The 10831-nt window shown below is 41.0% G+C and overlaps 1 long non-coding RNA gene across 2 annotated transcripts; it reads right to left on the bottom strand.

Moving 5' to 3' along the window:
• Window positions 1-1004: 1004 nt before the first annotated feature.
• On the bottom strand, window positions 1005-6371 carry LOC109866878 (uncharacterized). Of its 2 annotated transcripts, none has more exons than XR_002251747.2 (3): window positions 5475-6371; window positions 3555-3689; window positions 1005-3254 (listed from the first exon to the last, which is right to left on the bottom strand). It is a non-coding gene; the product is annotated as an uncharacterized LOC109866878 (long non-coding RNA). The 2 variants fall into 2 exon arrangements; XR_002251746.2 differs by having other exon boundaries at window positions 5847-6371.
• Between the last annotated feature and the right edge of the window lie 4460 nt (window positions 6372-10831).

Below are 10831 nucleotides of genomic sequence, written 5' to 3'. Positions count from 1 at the left end.
CAATACATAAGAATATAATAAGATAATAGATACAAAACAAAAATGTGAAGAACATAAATCAATCAACTCTAATTAGCACATGTAGGACAGTTTGCAAGTGTGTGTCCTTGGACTTTGCTGATCTATTTCTCACATGTGCAGCACATAGTATTTGTTTTACAGTTATTCTTTGGCAGGCATTATTGGCATCTCTTCCTCTTGCCTGTCCCAGCTGTAGCCTCCGGTGGATCAGGACAAGATACAGCCCCCTGAACAGCTTTCACAAGCGCTGCAGAAGTTGCTGTGCGGGGGAGGCGCTCCCTTCTTTGAATGTGTGGGGTTACAAGTGCCTTTCCCAGCTGCTCCAAGAAAACCCTCCTCTTGTTCCGCATATCAGGCATCCAGGTAGGGTTAATCTTGTTCCATATCACAAAGGCATTGTATGAGGACACATCAATGATGTTATGGAAGATGACCAGGGGCCAGCAGGCAGTAATCCTCCTGCAGCTCTAAGTTCCAATCACCTTGTCCAGGTTTTTCATGCCTCCTTTGTTGTGGTTGTAGTCCAGGATGATGGCTGGCTTCCTGTCCTCACGTATACTGATCTCAGCCATTTTGTGCAGTGTGCTTGGGGGGACCACATTCGTGTTCCTCTTTGGGAGGTAAGAAACTAGAGTGGTGGTGGGGGTGAAGGCAAACTTTGATGGCCTCTCTCCCCCTTGTTGAGAGGAGTGCATAGCCTCTGATTCCATTCCCCATTTGTAAACAATGCTTTCAATAAATTTTTATTTTGTCTGAAATTGTTTTTATTTTGTCTAAAATGTTTTTTATCTTGTCTGTGAACTTGAGTCATGAACTTCAGTCAGTATCACACAATCTCAATGTATCATTGTGTGTGTGTGTGTGTGTGTGTGTGTGTGTGTGTGTGGTGTGTAAATGATTTTATAACTGCCGGGTCAAAAATGACCCTAAGACAATCTTTGTACCATGGTGGTGTACAGCTTTCATGGAAATATGAATAAAGGCAATGTTTAACTTTTTTAATGTTGGGGTTGCTAGGAAAAATCATCAAATTTCAAATTGAAAAAAATATCATTTAGGGGGCTTTCTCTGCTGTTAAACATAGTCACAAAACAGGCCACCCCCCCCCCAAATGAATTCTTAACTCAAACGCTTTATACCCTCGGGTAAAAAGGGGGCGTTTACATCACGTTGACACGCTCTCTGGGTTCCCTGGGGCGTGGCTAGTTACGAGGCAAGGTTTCACAATTTACTATGATCTCGTTAGAGAACTAAAATCACAATCTTATTGTCAACAAAACATTCTCTTCATCCTATACATTTTCCACGCAACGTAAAGTATGTAAACATGATATACACAGTATGAAAACTCTTCAAGTTACGTTTTCGTTATAACGTCTTCATGCTACTTTCACAAAATAGACATTAATTGTTTCATAAAATTAAGATGTTGAAATATGTTGTTCCAGTGTCCATTGTTTGATGTTGTAGTTTTTGGGCAGCAAACTCTTCATAAGGCACACAGACATTCCAATCACCCAAACTAGACCCCAAAAGGAATTGTCAGCTGCCTATGGTTTATGACCGACGTGAAGTGTCATAAAACCCCCACATCCATCCCTCCCCCCTCTGTTGGAGATATAACTCTGTAGAGCTGATCCACTGCAATCTGATCTTTTGGATCATCATAGGAGAGTCATGACAATAGTCTTTATTGATAGAGATGGATGTGATATTGCACAGCAATGAGCAGGTTTATTTCTCCTTCATTAATAGTTTTTTTTATTTCAATATGGAAGGGAAACCAGATGCTGGTGTTTGTATATACTGTTTTTTGATGAATAAAAGGTATTCTTATACTTTATTTTTGTGAAACAATAGTTGCAGTTCATTTAATTGAGGGAGGTGAGGGGGCATAGAATGTTCCCCCATGATGAAAGGTGGCCATGACTGAAAAAGTTTGAGATGCATTGATCTAGCTAATGATTAGCACAAATACAGATGGGCAACCCGATGCTTCAGCCTATTTAGTTATAGCTACTAAACTAAATCAGTTAGGAACATTTTTTGGAGGGGAAAATTATATTTGAATGATGCCACCATACATTTTGGACTAGAAAAGTCACCAGGGCTGCGTTCAGTACGAAAAAATGTAATGCAAGGTTAAATTAAACGGAAACAGTGCTGTTGAATGACCAGTTGAAAAATGGGGAGGGGTGGGTTGTGGGTTCAAAATGTACCGCTGCGCTTCAAGTACGCCACTCATTGCTTCAAGCCACACCCCGCCACACCCACCAAATGGAGCAAACGTAAGCTACCTCAAAGTCTGTTCAAGAATGTTGAAAAGTGTTTTGGGGAAATGTGTTGTTCAGTACAAGACATTATACAATGTAGAAACGTTCAATCGAACTGAACAGATCCAGAACTGACTTTCACACAATGGTTCTGCATAAAATTGCCAGGCGTGGTTACTTTCTGAACTGACCAACAGTTTCAAGTAATACAGAAATTGTTATTTCAGTTGTGGTTGGGATATATTGACCAAATTATAAGGAACGTGTTGGATGTATTTTCCCTTACAAATTCCCCAGAAACAACAATATTTACAGCTATTCTTATAGTTTTGTCCTTTATATGGTAGCAATCTGAATCAGTTTTGGGTTGCTGATATCTTCCTTGCTTATATTTTTGCGGAATCTCCTAGGTTTCTCTAATTCTCTGTTTTCTTTGTGGAAATAGTTGTTTATTTGAAAGCAAAAAGCGTAAACTACTTATATATTTTGTGTTGCTTTGCAGTACTTTTGATTGAAATTGAACTTTTGTGTTATCTGCTTCAAGTTACTAAGAGCCTCTCGGAGGGAATCTGTGGGAAGGGAAATTATGTGTCAATAGTTCACAGATACGATGCCAATAACCAACCAGCTGAAACTACTGACAGTCACTGTGCTGTTAACCTCCACTTTAACCGATATTGATTGCAATCATAGTGGAGACTCCTCGCTGAGTGGCACTTGACATCCCTATGTACAGCTGTAATTCTTCAGATGGCAGAATCCCATCTACTGTCAACAGAATGTGTAATTCACAGAGGGAGACAACAAACCACTCAGGGCTCAGCCTTTCTCCTCCCCGACAGCATTAACACTTCTCTGCTCCTCGCTGGTCAGCCACTCCAAATGTGCCACTCCAGAGTAGAGTAGAGTGTGTGTGTGTTAATCTTGGCCTCGTGAGGAATCAGAGGAGTTGCAGAGAGACTGTAAAGAGAAAATGGCAGTGTAACACACAAACACTCCCACACCCTCCCACTCACTTGTTCTCTTGGTACCAATCTGTCCTTCTCACTCTCTCTCTTAAATGTGTGCTGTGCTCTCAACTTAAATGGAGTGACATGTCAACACCTCGCCTCTCCTATTGTGAGTACTCAGAGCCTGAGACTTCAGAAAAGGAGGCCACAGAAAAAAAAACATTTCAAAAGTAAACAACTTACACAACATATAAAATAACATATAACCTAGCAATGCAATACACATGGTGTGAAAACAGAGGAGTCTTACATGGTTTACGGTATAGCCAAAGTGCTGTTGATGCTGATATTGGTTTTGTGCAGACTGATACCATGTGACTGTAATACCATGATGGGAGTCAGACCCAGTGCCATCAAACTGCCTTGCTGCACTGCAGCTGTTTTCCTGTGGGAGAAATACATTGCATTCTGGAATTTGAATATTATTTGTATTAAAATAATCAACACAGAGCATAATGGTTGTGTTGCAAATGCCAGGAAGAAAAAATACCCCAATGAATAGAGTACAGGGGTAAGTGCAATAATATCTAAACCAAGCTCAATTTGTATTTATCTCTCAGTATTCCAGGTGCTATATACTGTATATATAAACTCCCAGTAATTGGGTAAAACAACAACTATTTTGGGTTATACCTGGAACCAAAAGGGGTTCTTCAAATGGTTCTCCTATGGGGACAGCCAGAGAACCCTTTTTTTGCAGCCTTAGATATTGTTGACCATATATTACCCATGTAGGTACTGGACATCAGCTGAATCTGGTAATGAACAATGTGGCTTTTGAGCAAGTAGATGAGACTAAACCTCTTGGTGTTATATTATACTGAACAAAAATATAAACGCAACATGCAACAATTTCAAAGATTTTACTGAGTTAGAATTCATATAAGGAAATCAGAAATAAATTCATTAGGCCCTAATCTATGGATTTGACATGACTGGAAATACAAATATGCATCTGTCAAAAGGTCAGGGGCATGGATCAGATAAACCAGACAGTATCTAATGTGACCACCATTTGCCTCATGCAGCGCGACACATCTCCTTCTCATAGAGTTGATAAGGTTGTTGATTGTGGCCTGTGTAATGTTGTCCCACTCCTCTTCAATGGCTGTGTGAAGTTTCTGGATATTGGAACACGCTGTCGTTTACGTCGATTCAGAGCATCCCAAACATGCTCAATGGGTGACATGGCTGGTGAGTATGCAGGCCATGGAATAACTGGGATATTTTCAGCTTCCAGGAATTGTGTACAGATCCTTGTGACATGGATTATGCATTATATGGATTATGCATTATGCATGGCCATGCATTATAATCCTGAAATATGAGGTGATGATGGCCGATGAATGGCACGACAATGGGCTTGATGATCTCGTCACAGTATTTCTGTGCATTCAAATTGCCAAAGATAAAATGTAATTGTGTTTGGTGTCCATAGCTTATGCCTTCCCATACCATAACCAAACTGCTACCATGGGGCACTCTGTTCAAAACGTTGACATCAGCAAACCGCTTGCCCACATGACGCCAGACACATGGTGTGCGATTGTGAGGCCGGTTGGACGTACTGAAGAATTCTCTAATGTGATGTTGAGGCGGCTTATGGTAGAGACATTAACATTAAATTCTAATGTATCAGCCCTGGTGGACATTCCTGCAGTGGGCATGCCAATTGCATGCTCCCTCAAAACTTGACACATCTGTGTTGTGTGACAAAACTGCACATTTTAGAGTGGCCTTTTATTGTCCCCAGCATAATGTGTACCTGGGTAATGTTTTTTAATCAGCTTCTTGATATGCCAAACCTGTCAGGTGGATGAATTACCTTTGCAAATAAGAAATGCTCACTAACAGCGATGTAATCAAATTTGTGCTCAACATTTGAGAGAAATAAGCTTTTTGTACGTATGGAACATTTGTGGGACCTTTTATTTCAGCTCATGGAACATGGGTCCAAGACATGTTTCGTTTATATTTTTGTTCAGTGTAGATTGTAAACTGTGTAAACATGGTCAAAGCATTCTGATTATGTTCTTGTAAAGATGGGGAGAGGTCCATCTGTTATAAAGAGATGTTCTGTTTTCACATGCAAACAAACAAGTCCTACTGGCTCTGGTTGTCGCATCTTGACTATTGCCCAGTTGTACGTTCAGATGAAGCAAAAACGTACCTAGAAAAGCTGCAGCTGACCCAGAACCGAGCAGCACGTCTGGCCATCAAATGTACATGAATTGCCAATTTCAATAACATGCACGTATGTCTCTCTTGGTTCGGAGTGGAGGAGAGATTGACTGAATCACTGCTGGTCTTTGTAAGAAGTATTGACGTGCTGACAGTACCGAATAGACTGTTCAGACAGTTATCACAATTCAAAACCCTATACATACTCCAAAAGATACGCAATCAAGGGTCTCTTCACAGTCTCCGAGTCCAGAACAGAGGCTGGGAGACACACAGTACTGTATAGAGCAATGACTACATGGAATTCTCTTCCACCTCAGGTAACTCAGGCAAGCAATAAAATCTGTTTTAAAAACCATACCTCAAGTCCATTAGTGTTCTGTATTTTGTCCTATGTTTTGTGTGGATGCCAGGAAGAATAGCTGCTGCTTCTTTAACAGCTAATGGGGATCCGAATAAAAAAAAGAACATAAATCTCTCTCCCTCTGTCTCATTCCCTCTCTCCTCTCCTCCAGCCACAGAGACTGTAGCTCTGCTGATTGTGGCTCAGAGAACAGCGTGAAATGCAGCCGCTGTCTGTGTGTGAGGGAGCTGACAGGATTTACGAGCGTGGAGAATGGAAATAAGAAGTGCCATTGGATGTGCCCGGTATCCGTCCTGGAAGACTGATTGGTGTCTCCCGTCTGCCTCTGATTAGCGTGCCAGCCCAATTTCAAAATTTCCACGTCTATTTACTCTCCATCTTCATTTACATGGATCCATTAGGCCATTTTCTTCCTCCGTGTCTCAAACAGCCATGCTTATAAACATGCAGATTCACATTGACATGAGGACAAGGAAACCTGATTTGAGCTAGTCATGGCCTTGCAGTGATAGACATATGGTTAAGACTATGAATTCTTCAGCCAAGCTCTTTTCATTGAATGGTGATATTGAGTAAACATGATTAACCCTTTGACGCGTACGATCACTTATTTGTGATCATTGTTGAGTGGTCCCTGCAGCGTACGATCACAAACATGTGATTGGAACAGTAGCGACAGAACGTATGATGCAATAAATGCATCTAAACATCATTGTTGTCTGAAAAGAGTCTCAACAATGTTTTGTACTGATGGGAAATAAAAGGTCTTCACAACTTTATTCCTCAATTTCACCTTTTATTGTAAAAGATGGGATACACAGCTAAACTCATTCCATAAACCAGTCTAAATAACAGGTTGAGCTGATAAAAAAAAACAACATAAGTTAGCGACCTAACAGCTAGACTAGTTTACAATGTACCACATCTCTGGTGAACACAAGGGAGAAATGTAATATTGTTTTGAAAATAGATGGGTGTCAGCTAAGTTAAGAGAAGGTAAATTGTTTATGATGGCAGCAATGTTTGTTTATGTTTGACTTGGAGAAAACTCCCTAATCCCAGAAGGCCATTCACTATAAAACGCAAATAAACAAAGTCAAAGATTGCTACGTTCATTGCCTGAAAAATATTAACTTAGTTTAGCCACTTTTCAGCATATTACAAATAGTTGATGTACTTGTTAAAAGGGTTTTCACCTCACAGATCATCACGCCAAATACAAGCCTACTGCCTAGCCTAACCATAGCGTGAAAGCTAAACAGGGATGAAACCATTTTAGCGGGATTTGTGGGGGGGTTAATTTAATTTGTGGGGGGGTTTCAAGTCCATGATGGGGTGTCATATTACTATGATGGAGGATTTATCAATAAATGGGGGCAAAAAAAAAACATGTTTATACGCTAAATAAAAATAAAACCGCTGGAAAGGGAGGTCTGAGCTGGCAACCCTGAAGTACCAAAGTTACAATCTGATGCCGCGTTCAAAACAACTGGGAACAGGGAAATCTCAGAATTCAGTGCGTTCAAGACAACTGGGAACTCAGGAAAAACGAACTTCGACTGGGAAAAATAGTTTTGAATTCGAACTCGGGGGCTCTGGTCTCCTTCTAGAGCTCCAACTTTCCTACCTGAAGATCATTGATGTCATAATTTGATCTAGTATTTTTCAGATTTCACAGTTGTCTTGAAAGCACCATAAGTCAGTCGAGTGTCCACAAACATGGCGCCAAACATATCCAGCAAATAGCTTATCATTAGCTCATCATAATCAGTACAACATTCAAAAAAGTATTTTACACACATCATGTGTCCATTACAATCTATGCAAGAATCGGAATGCATTATTCGTCAACAGTACTTGAAAACATGTGAATAAAACAATAAATACATTATGATCCATACATACATGCGAACATGGGCTGACCAAGTAGCAAGTGTCTTCACTGATATTTTCAACCTCTCCCTTTCCGAGTCTGTAATACCAACATGTTTTAAACTCTCTAGGCTAGATGGGAGGCTACCGTCCCACCTGACCAACATCCAGTGAAAGTGCAAGGCACCAAATTCAGAATTGTAAATATTTAACATTCTTGAAAATAAACATGCAATATGTCAAAATAAAGCTTAACTTCTTGTTAATCCAGCCACGGTGTCAGATTTCAAAAAAGATTTAAGGCGAAAGCAAACCATGCGAGCACCCCATCAAACAAACACAGACAATCATATTTCATTCCTCAGGGCGCGGACACAAAACTCAGAAATAACGATATAATACATGCCTTACCTTTGAAGAGCTTCTTCTGTTGGCACTCCAATATGTCCCATAAACATCACAAATGGTCCTTTTGTTTTATTAATTCCGTCATTATATCTCCAAAATGTCAATTTTTTTGGCGTGTTTGATGCAGAAAAACACCAGTTCCAACACGCGCAACATGACTAAAAAATATCTAATAAGTTACCTGTAATCTTTGTCCAAACATTTCAAACAGCTTTCCTAATACAACTTTCGGTATTTTTTAACATAAATAAAATATCAAATTTAAGACGGGATAAACTGCGTTCAATAGCGGTGGGTCGAGCGCCCCAACCACAACAGTACACTAGACTCGACCCTCGTTCTGAACAGCCCTACTTCTTCATTTCTCAAATGAAAAACATCAACCAATTTCTAAAGACTGTTGACATCCAGTGGAAGCGATAGGAACTGCAAGGAAGTGCCTTAGAATTCTAGATCCACATAGAAATCTCATTGAAAAGAGAAAATAATTCCTGGATGGTTTGTCCTCGAGGTTTCGCCTGCCAAATAAGTTCTGTTATACTCACAGACATCATTCAAACAGTTTTAGAAACTTCAGAGTGTTTTCTATCCTAATCTACTAATACTATGCATATCCAGCATCTGGGCCTGAGTAGCAGGCAGTTTACTTTGGGAACACTTCTCAGCCAGATGTGAAAATACCACCCACTAGCCTAGGGAGGTTAAGCAGACCACATAGTGCCTGTACCCAAGAACACTAAGGTAACCTGCCTAAATTACTACCGACCCGTAGCACTCACATCTGTAGCCATGAAGTGCTTTGAAAGGCTGGTCATGGCTCACATCAATACCATCATCCCAGCAACCCTAGATCCACTCCAATTTGCATACTACCCCAACAGATCCACAGATGATGAAGTCTCTATTGCACTCGACTCTGACCTTTCCCACCTTGCCAAAAGGAACAAAGACCTGGTCGTGTAGTGCCAGGACAACAACCTCTCCCTCAAACTGATCAAGACAAAGATGATTTTGGACAAAAGGAAAAATAGGACCGAGCACGCCCCCATTCTCATCGACAGGGATGCAGTGGAGCAGGTTGAGAGTTCCTTGGTGTCCACATCACCAACAAACTAACATGGTCCAAGCACTCCATGACAGTCATGAAGCGAACGCAACAAAACCTATTCCCCCTCAGGAGACTGAAAAGATTTGTCATGGGTCCTCAGATCCTCAAAAGGTTCTACAGCCGCAGGAGAGCATCCTGGCGGGCTGCATCACTGCCCAGTATGGCAACTGCTCAGCCTCTGACCGCATGGCACTGCAGAGGTTAGTGCGAACAGCCCAGTACACCACTGGGGCCAAGCTTCCTGCCATCCAGGACCTCTATACCAGGCGGTGTCAGAGGAAGGCCATAAAAATTGTCAAAGAATCCAGCCACCCTAGTCATAGAATGTTCTCTCTGCTACCACACGGCAAGCAGTACCGGAGCACCAAGTCTAGTTCCAAGAGGCTTCTAAACAGCTTCTACCCCGAAGCAATAAGACTCCTGAACATCTAGTCAAATGGCTACCCAGACTATTCACATTGCTGACCCCCCCCCCCTCCACACACACACACACACACACACACACACACACACACACACACACACACACACACACACACACACACACACACACACACACACTCTGTTGTCTTCTATGCATTGTCACTTTAACTCTACCTTCATGTACATACTACCTCAACTAACCGGTGCCCCCGCACATGGAGTCTGTACCGGCGCCCCCCTATATTGTCATTCATTTTTTTACTGCTGCTCTTTAATTACTTGTTACTTTAATATCTTATTCTTATCCAGATTTTTTGAAATTGCACTGTTGGTTAGGGGCTCGTAAGTAAGCATTTCACTGTACGGTCTACACCTGTTGTATTCTGCACATGCGATTAATAAAATTAGATTTACATACGGTGAAACGATAACACGATATACAGAAAATAAGCCACTTACTTTGATAGGAACGCACACATGTCCAAAGTCAAATTTGTAAGGAAAACAGCCATGAAGGCAATGCAGGCGCCAGCCAGAAAATGTGCTAGGGGAAAACGTTTGCGCAAGGCCTGTTCTGCCTAGAGATGCACAATGTCTTCATACTTGATCTGGGAAATCACCAGGGAATTGCTTGGGCTCTCGTTGAAGAGAAAAGTTTGTCCAGCTCACTAAAGCCTCAAACATAAATTGTCTGCAACAGTGAAATGGGTTTCTTCTTATGTGAATTCATTCAAAATGTTGTTAGAAAGTAAAACTTGTTGGAAAATAATTTTAAATTGACAAGTTGAAACATAGCCTATAATTAACAGGCAGCGTGCCTTGGTTTGAGGGCAGCACGGGTAACTGTCCAGTTGCATAACAATCACATTTTGGAAGAGTGAGAACATTCTGACATCACGCACATAAAAAAACTCACACAGGGGTGATGGTTAGAGATATTTGGAACTCACACATGAGAAGATTAAATTAATTGCATGAGTGAACCATGATAATGTAAAGTACATAGTTTCAAGTCAATGTGAAGACTGCATCATAGGCCTGATTCAACTAAAACCAGATACTGGGTTTCCGGTTTTATCAACAGTGTGAAGCAAAAACACACGCAATGGTGAGGTAAGTGTGGAGAGGATTTACTTCGACGTGTATTGTTTACCCTTTTCTGTCACTAGTC

The sequence above is a fragment of the Oncorhynchus kisutch genome, linkage group LG22 (assembly GCF_002021735.2).
Source record: "Oncorhynchus kisutch isolate 150728-3 linkage group LG22, Okis_V2, whole genome shotgun sequence".
NCBI lineage: Eukaryota > Metazoa > Chordata > Actinopteri > Salmoniformes > Salmonidae > Oncorhynchus > Oncorhynchus kisutch.
Note: the sequence above shows the minus strand (reverse complement) of the source record. Positions and strands in the feature narration are given on the sequence as shown.